The sequence below is a fragment of the Xenopus laevis genome, chromosome 8L, assembly GCF_017654675.1.
Source record: "Xenopus laevis strain J_2021 chromosome 8L, Xenopus_laevis_v10.1, whole genome shotgun sequence".
Taxonomy (NCBI): Eukaryota; Metazoa; Chordata; class Amphibia; order Anura; family Pipidae; genus Xenopus; species Xenopus laevis.
This window is the reverse complement of record NC_054385.1, coordinates 9,373,188-9,394,628: the sequence shown is the minus strand read 5'-3', so window position 1 is coordinate 9,394,628 and position 21,441 is coordinate 9,373,188. Positions and strand designations below refer to the sequence as shown.

At 38.9% G+C, this 21,441-nt stretch overlaps 1 long non-coding RNA gene across 1 annotated transcript in view; it reads right to left on the bottom strand.

Annotated features, from left to right (window-relative positions):
- The window catches only part of LOC121396877, a 97,875-nt gene that overhangs the window by 49,875 nt on the left and 26,559 nt on the right, over positions 1-21,441 (bottom strand). The window contains exon 4 of the long non-coding RNA XR_005963237.1: positions 11,090-11,157. This is a non-coding gene — a long non-coding RNA (uncharacterized LOC121396877). The remainder of the gene's footprint in view (positions 1-11,089; positions 11,158-21,441) is intronic.

The following is a 21,441-nucleotide window of genomic DNA, read 5'->3' as shown; positions in this document are numbered from 1 at the left end:
TATATATATATATATATATATATATATATATATATATATATATATATATATATATATATATATATTTCTCATTTCTTTTACTTTATGAAGTGGGATTTTTATACAAAATATTTTCCTGCTACCGTTAATCGTAAAGTTTAAAAAAGAGCTAAGAACTCTTTGAATATTCCCAGGAGGCAGTGCTTCATGCCTTGTGCTCTAAAAACACCATGGCTATGAAAATAAACCCACGTGATTGGTCGGTGCAGTGAGGTGGTCAGAGCTCCTGTTTACTCCGCACTACTATTCATTTTGCAGTCTATGTAGGCTGCAGTCTGTGGGCTGAAACACCAAGAGGAGCTGTGAGTCACACGCACTCACTCTCTGAGCAAATGTCACATTTTGTTAGTCCTCCAGGTCTAGAGCTCTTCTCAGTTTACTCAGGCTCGCTTCGTGTTTACATCTGAGGAGCAAATCAAAAGGCTCAAACTGAAAGCTGGAAAATAAAGTATGTGTCAAAGGCAAAATGATTTTCTTTTACTTTCACTTCTTTGTGCAGAGAGCAATGACTGGAAGTACAGGCTGTGATAAAAAATCATTCTTGCTATGTCAAATGCGGTCAGAGTGAAAAATCACAACACATTTATAGAATATTAGTCTTGTTTTATTTACACCGTTTTTTAGAAAAGAAGAAAAAAATACTCTGTTTAAAAAAAAAAAATGTTTAAATGCCGGGGGTTTCCACAGAAATCTGCTGTGTTTAGGCGCTGCACTGCTCATAATTCATCTTTAGGTGGCTACATCAGAGGTTCTGTGATCACTCATTTTCCAGTGTGTATTTATCATTCCTGCTGATTCGACAAAGATGTGAATTTGTGTTTCACTTAAATTAATAAAGGGAGATTATTTACTTGAAGCAAAAAACATATGTTGTTTGTTCCCGTGCCTTATTCAGAGCGGGGAGACTATACTCTATACTATTGCCCATGCTGCAAATCTATCACAATCCAGGAGGATGGGGGGAAGCACCGTGTTTTTATATGAAATGGCAATAATTACGTGCTTACAGCTATGAATGTGTAGAGAAATTAACCATGAACAATGATCAATTAAAATGCCAGTAGGCAGTGCTTTAAATCACAAGGGCTCCTTTACAAAGTTGCAGGTGCTGCAAAATGGATACACAATGGAGAGCGCAGATTGATACAATTTATTAAATGAGAAGGAAAGCTAACAAAACAGTTTATTGCCAATAGATTAGCCACAATAGTGCAAGCTATAACACTATATTTATTCTGTAGAATGCTTTACCATACCTGAGTAAACAACTCTAGAAGCTCTCTCTGTTTGTTTAGGATAGCAGCTGCCGTATCAGCTTGATGTGACATCACTTCCTGCCTGAGTCTCTCCCTGCTCATTCATAGTTCTGGGCTCAGATTACAGCAGGGAAGGGGAAGAGGAGCAAACTGAGCATGCTCAAGCCCTAGCCCTGCAGGTTTAAGCTGAAAACAGGAAGTCTGATACAGAAGCCCATGTGTAAACAATAGAAGGGCAGAGGAATCAGAGCAGCATTACTTTGAGGGTTTACTGGTATTTATATAGACCCTTCTGATAAAGTTTACTTAGTTTTAACCTTTCCTTCTCCTTTAAGGTACTTGAGTCCAAATACGCTTCTGGACTTTCACATGGTTGCCTTTGCATCCATCAGCTATTGACCTTGTGGAACACTGGAGCTACCACCACCCTGGACCTGGAAGTAGCTCTTGGGTTCACATAGCAGGCTATGTCAAAGGTGCACCACACTTGCACTCAGAATCGGATGCAAACCCTAATTTGAAAACAAACTCTGGAAATAAAAGATACCCTGGAAAATGATAGATTTGCAGTGGCGTAACTATAGAGGAAGCAGACTGCTGGGTCTGCTTCCTCTATAGCTTTAAAAAAATCTCCTCTCCCTGGGGCAATCGAGCATCAAAGAGCCATTGGGCAAAGAGACGGGTGTCTGGTAGTGTGGGCAGGTAGCAGGTAGCTGGCCTAGTCTACACATAAGCTTGTTGCACTACCAACTGCCACAATATCACTAAGTGTGATGAAATAAAGTCGTGATCTGAAGGTGGATGATGGTCTTTGAAAATTTTCCTTGTTAAGCATAACTTCAGAGAACGTGTGGATATGAACCTACGGCTCCTCAGTGCTCCCTAGAATGCGTCTGAGGATCAGATTTGTTTGTTCAACCATATGTAAAAATGTTAAATTCTTTGCCAATAGCATATAACAATTTCTTATTATCTTTTTGGGTGAGAAAAGCAGCCGTGAAATTTGAAAAAAATGCTTTAGTAAATAGGCAAAAAGATTTGTCTAAAGAATATGTCACTGGAAAATTCGACCCACAAGAAGAACAGGGGATTATCGTAGAGTTAGAAAAACCTTACAGGAGCCAACCAGAAAACTTTAGACAACAGGGGAACTTTCCGTAGTATTTTTCCTCCTCTCATCAATATATTTCTTTAATCTCCTAGTTGCTTCTCTATCCTTTCCTCCTTTAATGCTATTTGTTCTGATACAGAAATGAGCAATGTCCATGGAGTAGGCATACCAAACAAAATGATTGGGTTAACAGGAGCGTCCACTGACTCCACTGATGGCCCTTCTACTAAGGAACAGGTCTGATTATACTGGATCAGACCACCGATGTAAGACGGACCAGGAGATTGGTGCGCTCTTACTTCTAGGGTTGCCATCCAGCCGCTATTTTATTGGCCTTGCTGGTAAAACCCCTGCCAAGGCTGGGGTCGCTATTACAAATTTACCGGAAATGTAGTTGCCGGTAATTTGTAATACCCTTAACAAAACCCTTGACCCTCCGGTGGAACGTACCTTTTCTTCATCTTCTTGGCATCGCGCGGTGTGGCCCTGCTCCTTTTGCGGCACGACCCCCGTGGCTCCGTCCATTTTTGCATCATGGCCCACCCTTTTTTGCATCATGGCCCGACTTTTTTTGCATCACAGCCCGCCCCTTTAGTTCCCGTCCCACCACCGGACGGTAACATTTTTTGAAAAGGTGGCAACCCTACTTACCTCCCGGCACGTCTTTCCTCGCTGTGTGGTGCGCGTGCGCAACCCGGCTTTGTCACGGTTGTCTGCTGTTCGTGGAGCATCATGACGCTCACGTATTGATGCTGAGCACCATGACGTCTTTTCCGGGGTGAAATTCAAACTTTGGCACCAATTCTCCTTTAAAAAGGATCTGTTTACAGATCCTGCTAGAGCATTGTATTCTATTTGACTTTTCTGGTTTTTGACTTCTGCCTGTTCGACTTCGATTCCTGAGGCCTGCCTTGACTTTTTTGCCTGTTTTGTGACTACTATTTGCCTGATCCTTGCTGGTACCTCTTCACAAACTCTCACTCTACTAAACGCACAAATTCCCTGTTGGTTCCGCAGCAGAAAACCCGGGGCCCCAAAAGGGCGTCGGTGAACACCGGAACTCGTTGGGGTTCTCTTGTGCATCTGAGAGTGCCAGCTACCATTAGGGTTCCAGACTGGCGAGTCGTTACAACCGAGTAGTGAAGAGGTGAGCACCCTGTTTTACATTTTTTTTATATGGAGGTTTGATAGGGTAATTTGCTCTTAATTTGTCTGGCAAAGAAAAGAAAGTAAGAAATCCCGCCTCTTGTTAAACTAAGAAGAAATGTATATTTCAAGAAACAACTTTTGTTTATATGTTAAATATGGGATGTTTATGTGATATATTATTATTATAGAGACCTACAATGTTCCGGGGTATAGTTTCCCCTTTTCAGAATGTTAACTGTATCTTGTAGGAAACTATTTTGAAATTACCGATGAGATGAAATAGAAAGAACATCTCTGAGGGCCTCACACTAGGAAAAAAAAATATATGCTTTTTAAATCAAATTCAAGTCGTGAGGGAAATCCAGTAGAGTTGCACAGATGAGCAGCAGAACTATTAAACATAATTATTAAACATACAGTTTTTGTCCTAGACAGATCTCTTGTCTAACCAAAACAGCTCAAGTTGCCTTCTAAGTAATCGAAAAGTTCCAAGACAGGGTATGCCTTTAGGACACGAGTATTGGGATATAAAGTCAAACTGATTCCTTTACTTGAAAGGACAGGTTTCCTTAATTTTCAGTTAATTCTGTTATGACTTTTCACTACAAAAGAAGCAGACCTTACTGAAGCATCAGAGAGATTAAAGCTATTCCATGAGTGGTGCTTGTGAGTTAGCTAACCATGCTCAGATAATTGCCCTCTATAATGGACTACTGCTAACAAAACAGTCACAACAAAGAGTGAGCCACTGTTGCTCCCCACACAAAGCCCCCAAACACAAATATGAATTAGTAATGTACAGTGGTGTTTTGCTTTATTTGCGGCACTCAGTCCACATTGGGAACCCTGTGCTCAATGAAATAAGACTGACTTGGAGAGAGCAACTGTTTAAATGTTCCTAATGACTCTATTTAATCAACATCTGTGAAATTTTACATTATTTTTTTAAAACAAATAGATATCGCTGTAGCCCCCCCCCTCCCCAGAATTTAACGAATTTAAAATGAATGGATAAAAGCTGAATTGAAATGGTATTTTCAATCCACAATCCCGCTTCATTCACAAATACCATGTTAAGTAGTAAGAAACGGTGCATAGGGTTTCCTCTGTGTTTTTTTGCACAAGCTGAGCACTTATTTCTATATTTCATCAGTAGTAAAAGTGAAATTTGCTCAGGCACTGCTTTTATTTCCCACACCCTTTTTTTGCTATGAAGAAATCTAAGGTTGAAGGAATTTGATCCTTGCTCTTCAAACAGGGACAATTTCTCTCTGAAACTTCTCTTTAGCTACATGGTACTTGGAGAAGTTTAAAAGGTTTTTTTTTTTTCGGAAAGCCCACCCCCATGGTAGGTGGGGGAAATCCCTAGTGTCAAACTTCAAAGGAAATCCTGAGTTCATGTTGCATTCATGTTGAACTCACAGCTTAACCACAGACTTCTAAAGCACCCACGCCCAAAAAACATGCTGCTTTTACAACTGCATCAGAAGTCGTGCGGACATTTCAAACTAGAAAAAAAAGAAGGTGTAATGCCCTTTCGGAATTATTCCAGCAGCATTTCAATGCATGCGGCGAAAATTAAAGGTTAAACTATCTGACCTGCCTTGTAGTCTTGATAAACTGAAATCTGGAGAGCTAAAAGTAAATGATAATTTAATCAAGCTTATGCCACTATGTTAGGTCTTCCCAGTCCTCCACTTCTCCTTGATTAGTGAACAGTCACTATTCATATGCCCCACATTGTTATATTTCAGACTAAAATGTTAGGGGGTTATTAATCAAAACTTGTGATGGGCGAATAAATTCGGCAGGTGCGAATTCGCTGCGAATTTCTGTGTTTCGCCGTGGACGAATAAATTCACAAAACTGCTATGAAAATTCACCGGCGTCAAAGAAATTTAGGCACACGTCGGAAAAGTCGCTCGTTGAAATTGACGCGGGCATCAGTTTCGCTGGAAATTCTTGAATTTGACGTCGAATCGAAACAGGACAAATTCGCCCATCAGTAATCAAAGGTCAAGTTGTGTTCTTATAGAAAAATTTGTGTTTTCAAGAGTTCACTAAAAACTAAATTTTTTCAGGTTGAATAAAATCTCAAATTCTTCAATATTTATGATGCTGCATAAAGCTCAGTTTCGAAAATACTCCAGCTAAAACCTGTCGAGGTCGTGTTGTTTCAAGTTGTTTGCACTTGAAAACGCGATAAATTCGAGCTATTCAAGTTTTTTTTTTTTTTTTTTGCCAATAGCTCGATCAATTTGAGTAATTGAGTTTTCCCCCCCCGATTGCATTCATTTGAGCTATTTGCATTCAAGTTTTTTCATAAATAAGCAAACTAGATGGGGTTAGTGGAAGAAGGCAAATAATTCTAAATAAGAAAAATGAAGGGCAGTTGAAAAGTTGCTTAGAAATAGCCATTCTATAACATAATAAAAGTTAACTTAAAGGTGAGCCACTTGTACAATTTGGGGGTATTTTCAGAAGACGTGCTCTTCAAAGAGGTGATATTCAGCAAGAACAATTTAAACACATTTATGAATTTTATGAAACTGCCCAATACACACAAATACATGTGAGGGGAATACAGATCTTGGGTATGGCAAAAAAAAAATTTGTGTGCATTACATACATTGAAAATATAATGTTAGCCGTTATGACTGTGAAGTTCACACAGGAAAGGAATTTTTTAAGCACCAGTCCTGTTAACATTGAATCATGGGCTATAACTATGACATAAGCCATTGTGAATTCTAGTTTTCCTTAGTTCTGAAACATTTAAAAGCTGTAAATAAACAGCTGATCTAAAGTGAAACACATAAGCGGTAATGGTCTGGGAAACTTTACGTTTTATTGAGAATGCTAAAAAAAATCGCAGTGTGCTCCGAGCATATCAAATGACATCCCATTTACTCTACAGAAGGCAAAACTGAATTTATGTCTGGTTTTATGTATAACAGGTATCTATAAAACACCAAAATACTTTCTAAACAATTTGTTTTCAAGCATTAAAAGCCTCGTTGCCAGTGAGGTAGGTATATAAATACATTTTCTCTTGTTTGAGGAGAGAAAGTCGTTTCCTAGCAATGTACAAAAAAAGAATATCAGTTCGTACTCACAAACCAGACAACCTTCCTTTTTAGTTAAAAAGAAAAAAAATTACTTTTTATATATCAGAAATATAAAATATTGCGTGGGGTTTATTATTTTTTTTAACAGCTTTTTTCTTCATTTCAGGCATGTCAGACAATAATATTTTTATTATTGCCTCATTTTAAGCTGCCCCTGTCTACTTCAGTACAGCATTGGTTATGGTTGGTACATAATTAGGGGGTTATTTATCAAAGGTTAAGTTGATTTTTACCAGACTTTTCTTGGGTATTTTTTCAGCCAAAACTTGAATTTTCGGGTTTAAAAAAAACTCGAATTTTTCAGTTTTTTGGGGGTTTTTTTTTAAAAAAAACTTGAATTTTTCAAGATTTATTATAACCTGAACCGGGAAATACCTCGAATCCAGCTAAAACCTGTCAAGGTCATGTAAAATTCAATGGAAGAGGTCCCTTCAACCATTTGAAGATGTTTGTAGCCTTCACGACGTCCGGGTTTTTCCGTGGGTTTCGCTCGAAAACTCAATTAATTTGAGTTTTTGGGTTCTTCACCCCGAATTCGCTGATTTTAGTTTTTTCTATTTGAGTTGTGAGTTCATTCGAGGCATAAAAACGAAGGATGCACCGTATCCACTATTTTAGATTCGGCCGAATACCAAACCAAATCCGAATCCTAATTTGCATATGCAAATTAGGGGTGGGAAGGGGAAAACATTTTTTACTTCCTTGTTTTGTGACAAAAAGTCATGCGATTTCTCTCCCTGCCCCTAATTTGCATATGCAAATTAGGATTCAGATTCTGTTCAGCCGGGCAGAAGGATTCAGCCGAATCCAAATCCTACTGAAAAAGGCCGAATCCTGAACCAAAACCTGGATTTGCTGTATCCCTAATAAAAACCCTCACAACCCTCTAAAACTCAACCTTTAATAATAATAAATAACTCCCTTAATCTTTTTGCTGTCCCCGATGGAGCCTGTTACTAATCTACTATCTATAGTAGCAGGTCGAAATAAGAAATGTTTTTAGATGTTAACTAAATATCATGTTTTTCCTATGTTCAAGAGTTTTCAGTGTTTATAAAATCTGTGAGCTCAAACCATTCAAGATCCATTCTAACCAATGGGGGCATGAGTTTGTGCTTGAATGGCAATTTTTCTGCCCCTTCACCAACTCAACAATTTTTAAGCCTCTCAAGAATTTTTGTGCCGCTTTATTTGTGCAATGCAAGAATAATTAGATTAAAGCTACAAATAGAATTATATAATAAGAACATTTAGCAGTGTTTTTGATAAATCTGCCCACTACAGTGAACTGTATGTAAACTTTTACTTGACAATACACATTTGTTGGGTCTTTTATCTTTGACTTCCACTGATGTGTCTCTCTCTTACCCCTTCTCAGGACCAATTTAAGGAGCCAATGGTCTCAGGACGATGATCTAATTGTATGCCCATGTACCCCCCCCCCCAATAAATATGTGGTAATACTACCCTCAAGTAGATGAACTTCAATATAATAGGGCAAAAAATAAAGAAATGGTATGTGATTACCAAGGTGAAAGTGTGCAACATCCTTGGCCAACAGACATGGCAGTGGATGAGCCTTAATTACAAAATGAGAAAATAAAAAGTGACAAGCAAAATAAAATGTAAAAGGTAATAGCAGATGAAAAGTTTGGTGGTGGGCTCCCTGTCCTGTGAAAGTAATTGTGGGTCTGCATCACCATATCTTTATCAGAAAAAGACCAGGCCAAACTTAAGAGCGACACATGAGAGCATGTACATATGTGGATGGAGTTTAATTGCTTGGACTTGTTGCAGAGCTTGAGAATGAAAAATGTTGCATTCCAGACAAAACCAGGCAATGACCAGGCACAATGCTCACTTGATCCTTTCAAGAGCGATTGTATAGTAGAAATCCACAGATGCACATTTATGTGCCTGCAACACCCCATTAGTGCTTTGAGAAGTGGAGCTGATCTTTGTTATTAGATTGTATTTAAATCCACAGTGTAGGCAGCATCTTCTATACGGCCCACGTCTCTCTATGGTTCTGTGTTTACGACATGTAGTCACATAAAGCACCACTTCTAGTGCAGTCTGCATCTGGTGGATCCTTTAACAGGCAGAACAACACATTTCCTCATTCTGAGCTATTGTAAACAATATCAAATTCCATAATCTAGAACAGAATCTGATTATTCATTCTTAAACGTTCTGGTGAGATGCCTGTTTTTAAAATTATAACACAGGTAAGACAATTCCTTATAAAAAAGGAGCTCATTTTGCACCTGGGCAGTATCCCTTGGCAACCAATCAAATGTTTGCTTTCATTGTTTTACCTGCATCTGGCTAAATAAAAAAGATCACTGATTGGTTGCAATGCTTTGAATCGAGGGTGGTTTGTATTCAGTATATGCACACACAAACACACATATAAATACATATCAACGCTCTCAGCATCCAATTCTTTTCTTAAATTTAGGGCACCAGCCACCCAGTTATGCCTAGATACTTACTAAATTCACCTGAAACCCCATGATCCAAGAGCCAGGGACTCAGGGTTTACTTTCCGTGTCCTACTGGCCCAGTCTAACCCTGATTTTTACGTTTCTATATTGTCTGGTGTATATTATAAATCTGATTTGTATTACTTTGTTATATCATGTCAGTATACATGAAAGTTGCTGACTTTAAGCCTGTTTTAAAACAGGATGTTTTGCCCTGGTTTCTCTTTGGTATAAAATGGTTTTTTTTTTTCCCAAGGGCAGTAAAGTACTGTATTTAAGATAATTGAAGTATATTGTCAAGAAAACTTTCAGTTTGGGTCAGATTTTCCATCATACGCTATTGCAGCGGTGACTTGGACCCTTTGCAAGAAAAGCAAAATATTTTATTCTATTTCTCAGCTGCGTTTGGGTCTCTCCCTATAGACTCCACCCTCAACTGTTCTAAGAATCTGAATTTAAATAAGTCATGCTCAGTGTGATTGGAACTAACCAAGCTAACAAATTTTCTGCCATGTATTAATTGCACGTAATTAAACCGCATATGAGGAAGATGCTTGAAAAGTCACAGGGAAGACTAGAAGGAATCGGGAAAGGCAGGGAACTGAAGCCACCTCTAACCAATTTTGCACAAACCTCTGCATTGTGCAGCCAGTCACGTGAGACAGTTGCTGTAATCTTGTGTGGTCATACATCTTGGGATTTTAGGCTTGAAATCTTGTTCTTCACTGGAAGCAATATTTCGTTCAATCATATTAAGAATCACCATTTATAGTATTTATTGAGCTTTGCTTGAGAACGTGCTTTTCTGAGCGTTATGAGACTGCAAATAATACATAGTAAAGCAGTTGTCCACCATTGTAAACACGCAAGGTAACTTTCTTACCTGTAAAGTCGTTTGAGCTACATAATGCAGGCCCTAGAAGCAGCTATAATCATGTCACATCTCATTAAAGGTCAGTGATAAAGTGCATGATAAGAAAATATTTGGGAAGGAGGATAGTATCTCATCTGCTTTCCTTACATACAAGGCATATGGCAAAACAGTGATTTACTGAGAAACTATTGTAGACTGTTTTAAAAATAAGATTTTGTGCATTTCAGGGCTTTCAATTCAATGTAATGTTCATAAGCAGCTGCATGTCGGTAATCCCACCCGTATCGACAGGGTTCCTAAGTGGGTGCAGAACTCGACAGCTGATTTCCAATGAATGCACCAATTCTGATAAGGAATGAAAGTAATTGTGATGCAATAAAACAAGGAAATAACAAGTGCATTGTGCATTTTTTTGGAATCGACAAGAGTTTTGAATATTTTATCGTGCAATATTTGTAGAGATCTTAGGTAAGTCGCTTATCAGCCCCAGAAAAATAATCACATTCAGTTAATTCTGGTATTATCGGTTCCAATGTACATCACTGTACCTCCGGGTACACCGCAACTTTTTTCTACTTTTGCTTCATACTACGCTCAAGTGGAGTCACGTGACTCTGAGAAAGTTTGCACCAACCGGAATATTATAAGAAGCTCTTCAAAAACTGTGAGTGTATAAAATCTATTTACCTTGCCAATAACAAGGAGCACAGTAACCAATGCTGTAATGTAAGAGATACATGTTTGTTTTAATTTCCTACTCAATATCATCGTTGTTTCACTGCACAATACAAAATATTTCAGTACCAACCTACATCTTTACAAATTGAAAGAGCACTCACCTTGACATAAAAGCACCAATTCTGTTAAAACCAAGAAAATATGTTTCTACGGTTGTTGTCTGCTTCATTGTTGTTGATGTGTGTGTATAGCCCTAGATTTTTTTTTACTTGGAATCTGATATTGTCCCTATAAGTCGTCTTGTATGATTCCTGTGTTATGCAATTAGCTGATCAGTTTGCAGATACAGTGGCACACATACACAGTACCTGAATGGTTTCTTCATGTCTGTTGCCTGATAGTTCAAATGTAGACGTCACTGTGCCAGTATCTGAATCTGTACCAATACAAAAGAGAACATTATGTAAGTATAAATACAGTAGATAAAATATTTAGGTAATGTTGTCAAAGTTAGTCAGTCATTTTAAAAAAAGGTATACTAGTTTATATACATCTATATTCATAAAATGCCCTACCCAAAGCACAGTACTTGTGTGTGCCAAACACAAAAAAAAGGGGAACAACACAACCTTCTAAACTGTTCTCGGCAGCATAAGGGAAATGCCAACAATTCGACAGATATCATCATCATCATCATTTATTTATATAGCGCTGTCAAGATACGCAGTGCTTGAATTAGACAACATGATCCAATTAGCATTATTTGCAACAATTTAATTGTTTCTTAAAACTTGTCTAACAAAAGTAGAATATATAATATAGGATAGAGATTGCTTAACCTTGTTGAGCATGAACCCCTAAACGTAGTGGCTTAGGTTTAATTTCACACTTCTATCCAGAATTCTCAGGTGTTTGCACTTTAAATAGGTCAACCAGAAATATTTCCAAATCCATATTTATTGTCAAAAAGGGGCTTTCCTGTGACTGTAAGTCTGTAAAAACTTGTCAGCTAAAGTATCAACGTCTGTAAAAAAAAAAATGTTAGCGGTTTAATGCCCTTTTTCCTTACATAAAATGATATTTTTTAAAATATTTTTTAAAATACAGGGAAGGCAGAATTATTACATTTCGAATATGAATTTATTAAAAACTCAACTGAATTTAAAAAAAAGTGTGTAAACAAACTATTTTGCTAGAATATTTTCATTGGAAAAACTGGATTCATTTATGGAAAAACAAAACCACAACACATCGTTCCATCAATTTTTTTTAACTCAAATTATAAAAAAATTGGATATTGACTTAATATAGAAGCTTGGCAGATATCAGTAAAGCTCGGGGAGCATGCTTAGTAGGGAGGTGTAGCATCTAGAGCTGCCGTTGAGAAAAGTATCAACTAATGTATCAATTTAAACAGTTTGCTTAGTTAAAGATCTGACTTATGGAGGTGCTTCTGGTAAACACTAGCCGTGAAAACTGAAACAAATTCATTTCAATAGCTTACATCTTAGAAGTATGAAAAAAAAGTTACAATTTGTGGAGCACTGTTTGAAAAGGTTAAGCCAGGGGTGTCCAAAAGGTAGGTCGGGATCTACCAGTAGACCTCTAGCTGGTGATCAGTACAGATTGTCTAAATCACCCTCCTGTTTCATGCTTTTCATTCAGATATTTTTTACGTCAAGGTTACATAAGAAATAGTTGTTTGTTTAATACATTTTCCCATAAATCAGTATTTAAGTAATATGTTCCATGGAACAGAATGCTAACACTGATATTATGGATCTAGATCATAATGGGACAACATCACTAAAAGTAAAACTCGCTTTAGTAAAGTATGGGCACTCCTGGGTAAAGCGCTCCTTTAAATAATATAATTGTGAAAAAATCTATAATGATCAGCTACCCACTGGGCTAATTTAAAAGCTTACTCGTTGCTATAGGTGCAGTAATCTTTTAACCCTTTTTTGGGTAGAGAGGGACATTCTGAGATAATCTGTAGTTGGTTTCCAGTTGTTATCATTTGTGCTTTTTATTCAGCAGCTCTCTCCAGTTTGCAATATCAGTAATCTGGTTGCTAGGTTGCAAATTCCCCTAGCAAGCACGCATTGATTTGAATAAGAGACTGGAATATGAATTGGAGAGGGCCTAACAAAAAAAAAATAAGTAAAAAAGGTTGCAATAACAATACATGTGCACAGAGCATTTGTTTTTAGATGGGGTCAGTGACCCCTATTTGAATCTTGGAACGAGTCAGAAAAAGAAGGCAAATAATTAAAAAACAATAAAAATAAATAAATAATGAAGACCAATGGAAAAGTTGCTTAGAATCTGCCATTCTATAACACACTATAAGTTAACTTAAAGGCGAACTAGCCCCTTTAAGTAGTAAAATAGGTGCAGACTGTTGGTTTTCACCCTTTTGTTCAACATATCTGCTTTAACCTTCTATAACTATCTGAGCCGCATAGTTCTTTTACATGAGGCAAAGTGAGAATCTTGCAACAGGGCCCTGCAAATTATCAGGGGTGGCAAAAAGGCCAACATTCCTGTTATTAAACTGGAAATTACGCTATTTTATTGCAGAGAGTGCAAGTTGCTTCAGAAACACTACTATTGTTTATATAAATAAGCTGCTGTGCAGCAACGGGGGGCAGCCATTCAAAGGAGAAAAGGCTCAAGAACATAATGGTGTTATCTGTTATCCGCTATTTAACCTGTGCCATATAGTCTTTTTTCAATTTCCGCCATTGCTTCTTAATATGAACTATAGTAGTGTTTCTGAAGCAAACCCATCAGTTTTACCAGTGCAGGACAACACTACATGATAATTTCATTGCTTTAAAACAATTTATTTTTTTGGTGTTACTGTTCTTTAAGATGGCTAATTATGGTTGGGCAGTTTGGCTGATTTCAACATCTGGACATGCATGGTCAGTAGTGATGTGCGGGCCGACCCAATACCCGCGGGACCCTGGGGTTTACATGCGGGTCAGACGGGTTCAGTGTCGGGGACACCAGGGACCCACCCAAAATCCGTAGACCAGGGGCCCACTCTCAGTACTATTATTCTTCCTCTCCTCACTCAACCTCTTCTCCTAGTCTCTTTTCTTTACATACTATAATCTATTATTCCATCTATTTAGCCTCTTTGTTCACATAGAAATATGGGATGACCATGAAATAGGCCAAATGTTCAGCAACATGAGGGTCCACTGACACCTGGGCCCACCGGGAGCTTTCCTGGTATCCCGGTGGACCAGTCCAACACTGGGAATATCACACAATCGCGGGCGCTCCTTCACGGGTGGCAGCGGGTGCTGGTTAAGCTCTTCTCCTGCTCTCCCCGTCAAATACCGACTTCCGACTTCCAGGTTCGTCTTTTATAGACGCTGCGCCCGTCCCTTTTGTGACATCATCAGCGGGGCGGGTCTATAAAAGCAACCCGGAAGCGTGGATGTGGGCTAAGGGAGAGCGGGTTAGGGTCGGGTGCGGGTCGGGGAAATCCCGACCAGCACACCACTAATGGTCAGTTGTTACGCCTTACAGACCAACCAACAAAAAGAAGTAACATCTCTGTGGCACCTCTTTGCTTCCTGCTGATTTGATCTGTCATGAACAATACAAAGGTGGCCAAACACATGTTGTAAGATGTCCATTCCTTTGGCCTGCACGTTCCCTATGTATGGCCACCTTTACTATGTTACTAGTTCTGTCTCTAGAAACAATGTCGCACAATCAGCCACAAGTCTGAATCAGCTGCCTTCTGCTACACTTGTAAAAAATCAGACCCACAAGATAATAGAATAGAAAGGGACAAACACTGCATTTGCAAATTAACATTTACAATAAATAAATTCTTTCATAAAGCAAAATTGTTCAGGTTTACATTCCCTTTAATTGCCCTTACGTCACTGTGCAATATGCCAGCACTTTAGGACAATAATGTTCTATACAGAATAGCCACGATCCCTTAATCCTCCCTTAATAAGAGCCTGCAAGGCTGCCAGTTCTCCCAAAGCCGGCGCTGAGAATGAAAGTGAAAGGCTAAAATCATTCGGATAGGTAAAAAAATGAAGAAAAAAACCCAAAACAAAGCAGTTTCACTTTCTGTTAGCAGCAGGATGCATCACATTGGGCAGTAGACAAAAGTTCAATCAAAATGTATAGCTAGAGAAGTCCAGAGGGTAAAGTGAAAGTAGGCAGTGAGTACAGGCAGTTGCACTGGGCTCTAGTCAGTCTGAAAGCCAAGTACTCCCTGCTCTCCTGCATTTACAGCTCGGCTATGTTTAGATTTTAATAGCCAGCCCAGAGGAACAGCGCAGCGCTCTGCCATTCCCCCGTGACTATTGCTGGTAGCCAACTGGCGGATCAGGAAAGGAATATCATTCATCACTTCAGAACTGGGAGATACGGAATGGAGAGAGGGGAAATGCAAGGCAGGGAATAGCTATTGGGAATATCTTTCAGAATTGAAGGGATCTTCATCGTGCCTCATAATAGAAAATGTCATTCTAAGCAATGTTCCAATATGCCCATTCATTCAGTGTTTTCAGTGATTTGAGTTATCTGTTAAAAAAGCAGTGTCTGTCTGTCTGTTTATATTTTCTGCACGGCTGATTCTGACCAGTGGTGTAACTACGATATATAACAGATACTGTGATCGCAGAGGGGCCTAGGGAAAATGCATTCTCAAACACAATTGTGCTTCCCCTTTCCTTGATTTCATGTTGCCGTACTAGACACACTGTCCTGCAGTTATAGCATTTCCACTATTGCAGGAGCACCATAAGTAAACTAGGGATGCACCGAATCCACTATTTTGGATTCGGCCAAACCCAAAAATCCTTTGCGAAAGATGCGGCCAAATACCAAACCAAATCCAAATCCTAATTTGCATATGCAGATTAGCTATGGGAAGGGGAAAACATTTTTTACTTCCTTGTTTTGTTACAAAAAGTCACACAATTTCCCTCCCCGCCACCAAATTTGCATATGCAAATTAGGATTTGGTTTGGCCTGGCAGAAGGATTTGGCGGAATCCGAATCCTGCTGAAAAAGGCCGAATCCCAAACGGAATCCTGGATTCAGTACATCCTTAAAGTAAACAGGGGCCATATATACAAACTTAGCAGTGCCCTACCCCCTTATAAAGCCCAAATTATTAGCCCACCAGTCACCTGGGCTTGCAGGATGGTGGGCCCTACAAACCATATAAATGAAGCCCCAATGGAAGAAAATGCATCATGCCTGAGCCCGCCCTGATCCACCAGATCATCCACCCTTATTATATCAAGAACGTACCACAATCCACCCAAACCCCCCCAAATCCTGCAACTCCCACCCACTTTGCCTTCGGCACATCCCATATTTTCTCGTCTTGAGGCCCCTTCTCCTTTGGGTTCTCTGACCAAACGTTTAGGATAATCTGATCATAACAATAGTCTGGTCTGGAGCTAATGGAGACTCGTCTGGATTTTCCAATCTGCCCAATCAATATCTGGACAATGTTCAGATGGATATTGATCAGTCAGGACTTTCACGGGCCACATACAGGGGCCAATATGTGGGCTACTCGGTCTGGAGAGGTCACAGTACAATTATTCCCTATTACACCATTTTGCCTTTCTGTACACATTATCCCACACATACAATCCCCTTTTCCTGATAGCATCCTAATTAACCATATACACAACCCCGCTGTTACAGCCTCCTTCACTGACATCCCCCTTCCTTACTATTCCTTATCATCTTGTTTATACTTGATTATACACACAGTCCCACTTGCCCCTTCCTCTGCAAAACAGTAGGTGTCCTGGGTGGGAAAACAAGTTGCTCTCCTACATGTTCCTATTTTATCTGATACCCTATAGCTCACCCACTGGGTGGCCCTTGCTGGGGCTAATCATAATATCTGATCAGCATATGCACAGGATTTAAATGAAGGGTACATTTGGTGAGAGGACAGCCCAACTTATTTGTATGCAAAAAAAAAAAGTTGGCAACCTGATAAGGGAGCCAAGTCGTGCAATAAATGTTTCTGTCTTTGTGGAATATCATCTTGCCGTACTATACACAGCCTTTCTGGAAATAGATAAGTCCATGGGGGTAACTACAGTTTTTTTTTTTTACTTTCACACAACTGCTCATATGTTCAGCTAAGGAGGAAGGTATGTGCTTGCCCTATGGCATCCCCACTCCCCAGAGGCAGCCCTACAATTTCCTGCCTTGTGAATTCCAAGCAGCTCAGCAGCCTTGTCTCTGGCTTCTCATCAAGTCTGATCTATGGAAGGAATCCCCTGGAGGGGGGGGGAGAGGGTTAAAGAAAGAAAACTCAGGGCAGGTCAGGACCTACTTGCATATATTGCTTGGGGGGCCCAACCATCTCTAGTTACACCCCTATCTCTAAAGCCTCTGAATAATGGCATTTACGCCCATAGGCTTGGTTTGATCAGGGAAGTGCATAGCTTATATAGCCCATCCCATGCTTAGAATAAAAAGGAAACGGATATGTCATGTGATCTACAGTAAGCTCTGCCGAGCAATTGGGGAGGAGGAGTTTAAAATATTCTTTTTGTTATTCATAAAAAGATACACAAACTGCAATATAATCATTGCTCATTGTTCAGATGTTTGTAAGCGCTTCCAAGAAATCAGGCATCTTAAAGTGGCAATAGGGCACCGATCCATTCATTTGCATAATAGATTTATTTACTTGTGCAACACTCACATTCTGCAGCACATGACAAAGATTATATATAATTTCCATCAATAGCTTAATAATTATCTAAGCCGCCTATCACATTCATACACACACATAGACAATGGTCAACTTAATCAGGAGCCAATTAACTAGGCAGGAGTATATGGCTTTTTATTCAGCAGCTCTCCAGTTTGCAATTTCAGTCAATCTGGTTGCTAGGGCCCAAATTATCCTAGCAACCATGCACTGATTTTGAATAAGAGACCGGAGTATGAATAAGAAAGGACTGGCATAAAAATATTAGTGATCGAATTTCATAATAACAATACATGTGTAGCCTTACAGAACATTTGTTTTTTTAGATGGGGTCAGTGAAGAAGGCAAATAATTAAAAAAAACTATATAAAAACAAACAAACAATGAAGACCAATTGAAAAGTTGCTTAGAATGGTCCATTCTATAACATACTCAGGGGCACATTTACCTAGGGTCGAATATCGAGGGTTAATTAACCCTCGATATTCGACTGTCAAAGTAAAATCCTTCAACTTGGAATATCGAAGTTGAAGGATTTTGCGCTATTCCTACAATCGAACGATCGAAGGAATAATCGTTCGATCGAACGATTAAATCCTTCGAATCAAACGATTCAAAGGATTTTAATCCATCGATCGAACGGTTTTCCTTCGATCACAAATTGGTTAGAGAGCCTATGGGGACCTTCTCCATAGGCTAACATTGGCCTCGGTAGGGTTTTAGATGGCGAACTAGGGGGTCGAAGAATTTTTTAAAGAGACAGTACTTCGACTATCGAATGGTCGAATAGTCGAAAGATTTTTAGTTTGAATCGTTCGATTCGAAGTCGAAGGTCGTAGTCGAAGGTCGAAGTAGCCCATTCGATGGTCGAAGTAGCCATATTCGACCATCCGAAATTCGAACTTTTTTTCCTCTATTCCTTCACTCGAACTAAGTAACTGGGCCCCTAAAATTAAACTTAAAACCACCCCTTTAAATTAGTTGTTTACTTTTAGTATGAGAGAGTGGTATTCTGGGAACATTTGCAATTGCTTTTCGTTTTTTATTATTTGAGTTTTTTTTTAAATTATTTATCTTTTTATTCGGCAGATCTCCTGTTTGCAGTTTCGACAATCTGGTTGCTTAGGGTCCAAATTCCCCTAGCAACCATGCATTGATTTGAATAAGAGACTGGAATATGAATAGTAGAGGGTCTGGATATCAAGATGAGTAAAAAAAATAAAAGAAGTAACAATATATCTGTAGCCTTACAGAGCATATGTTTTTAAATGGGGTCACTGACCCCCCTTTGAAAGCTGGAAAGAGTCAGAAACTATTAAAAAATAAATAATGAAGACCAATTGAAAAGTTGCTTAGAAGTGGCCATTCTATAACTTACTAAAAGTAAACTTAAAGAGTTTTTGGGTTACTTAAAAATGCCCAGAAGGGCCCCATTATCCTAAGGCATTCCCAAACAATGGCACAAAGTGCTATACTGTTGGATGTGTATATGTGTATGTGATATGTATACAGACAATGGCATGTACAGCTCAATGACACACTGGGGGACTGTCACTAAGTGGTTAAAAACTGTCTGCAGACTGCCAGGATCCCTGGAATTAGCATAGGAATGGAAGTACTTTTATCAATGCGGGATTCTCATGGTGCATCTCCCCCTGTGGTCATTTGTGATTAACACATGGGTGTAGCTAAAATGCTAATCTTGGCTCCGAGGAGGGTTTCCAGCCAGTCACACAGATAAACAAGCAGTACCAAAACTATGTTTTACTCAGTGAAAAGTTTGAAGTTCTTATTTCAAGCTGCGGGGGGGGGGGGGGGACACCGTTTTCCATTCTGCTTCTCACTTCCTGCTGAGTCTTATACAAAGGAGTGAATATTTATGATCAGGAAGTGGTATGTGCAACTCAAATAGCTACCCTTATAGCCGTTGTTCACCTTCCAACACCTTTGTTTCCGTTCAGTTGGTTTCAGATCGTTCACCAGAAATAAAGACTTTTTCCAATTACTTTCTTTTTTTTTTTTTTTACAGTTTTTTCAAAATCTAAGTTTAAAGGAACAGTAACATCAAACAAATGTTTTAAAGTAATAAAAATTGGTGTTGCTCTGCACTGGTATAACTGCTGTGTTTGCTTTAGAAACACTACTATTGTTTATATAAACAAGCTGCTGTGTAGCAAAGGGGGCAGCCATTCAAGGGAGAAAAGGCTCAGGTTACACAGTAGATAAGCTCTGTAGAACATAATGGTGTTATCTGTTATCCGCTATTTAACCTGTGCTATATAGTCTTGTTTTCAATTTCCGCCATTGCTACTCAGCAGCTTGTTTATATGAACTATAGTAGTGTTTCTGAAGCAAACACATCACTTTTTACCAATGCAGGGCAACGCTACATCATATTTTCATTACTTTCATTTTTTTTGGTGTTACTGTTCCTTTAATGTTCCTGTCTCTGGTGTTTCAGTCTGGCAGCTCAGTAATTCAGACTCTAAACCGTTACAATTGTGCAACATTTAGTTGATACAATTTCTCATTAGTATCGATGGAGTATCAGAAACTATTGTATCAGTTCTAACAGCTGCCTGTAATGAAATTTAGGTCATGTTAACTTTTAGTATGATGTAGAGAGTGATATTCTGAGACAATTTGCAATTGGGTTTCATTTTTTATTATTTGTGGTTTTTTGAGTTATTTAGCTTTTTATTCAGCAGCTCTCCAGTTTGCAATTTCAGCAGTCTGGTTGCTAGGGTCCAAATTACCATAGAAACCATGCAATGATTTGGAATATGAATAGGAGAGGGCCTGAAAAGAAAGGGGAGTGATATAAAAGTAGCTCTAACAATACATGTGTAGCCTTGCAGAGCATTTGTTTTTAGATGGGGTCAGTGACCCCCCATTAGTAGGTTGGAAAGAGTTGAGTTGGGTCGAGTTAACTTTTAGTAGGATGTAGAGTGATATTCTGAGACAATTTGCAATTGGGTTTCATTTTTTATTATTTGTAGTTGTTGACTTATTTAGCTTTTTATTCAGCAGCTCTCCAGTTTGCCGTTTTAGCAATCTGGTTGCTAGGGTCCAAATTACCATAGAAACCATGCACTGATTTGGAATATGAATAGGAGAGGGCCTGCAAAGAAAGGGGAGTGATATAAAAGTAGCTCTAACAATACATGTGTAGCCTTGCAGAGCATTTGTTTAGATGGGGTCAGTGACCCCCCTCCCATTTGTAGGTTGGAAGAAAAAGTCAAATTATTAAAAAAGTATAAAATAAATAAATAATGGAGACCAATTGAAAAGTTGCTTAGAATTAGCCATCCTATAACATACTAAAACTTAACCTAAAGGTGAACAGCAATCCAGTGGGAGAAAATTAATTTTTGACAGTAGGTACCCTTTAAAACGACTTGCTTCTAAACATTGCAATATTTTCATTTTCATGCGGCAATAGGCACAGCAGACTTGCACCAAAAGAATCGAATGCAAACTTGCGTTATTTTTGACAATTCTGCAATTATCCTGGATTCCGGGGGGAAATGCGGCATCATGGGTAAAAAACATCAGTGTAAAATTTCACTTTATATTCTGTTCATAAATAACCTCTCAGACTAGACTATAAAGCAGAGGTTGTGAGACTACATCTCCCATAATTCTTGGCTAAATGCTGGCAGAAGATGAAAGGAATGTTAAAACATTGGGGGGGTGTCAGATTTCCCACCCTTATCACTCAGCAGGATAAAAAGGACCACCACTGGAAGCAAACACAGATTGCAGCTCACACCCAGGCACGCCATATGGTTGTTCCCAGCTTGACGCCTGTACAGCATTTTCCACGGCTCCTATTGTGGCTGACAGTTTTTCATGAGTACAGTCAGGGCAGTCTGGGTGAGACAGTCATCCTCTGAGGAAACGCATGGACAAACCTTTAACACCAATGGATGACGTTGGGGCAGATTATTATTATTATTATTATTATTAAAAATTCAATCAAGG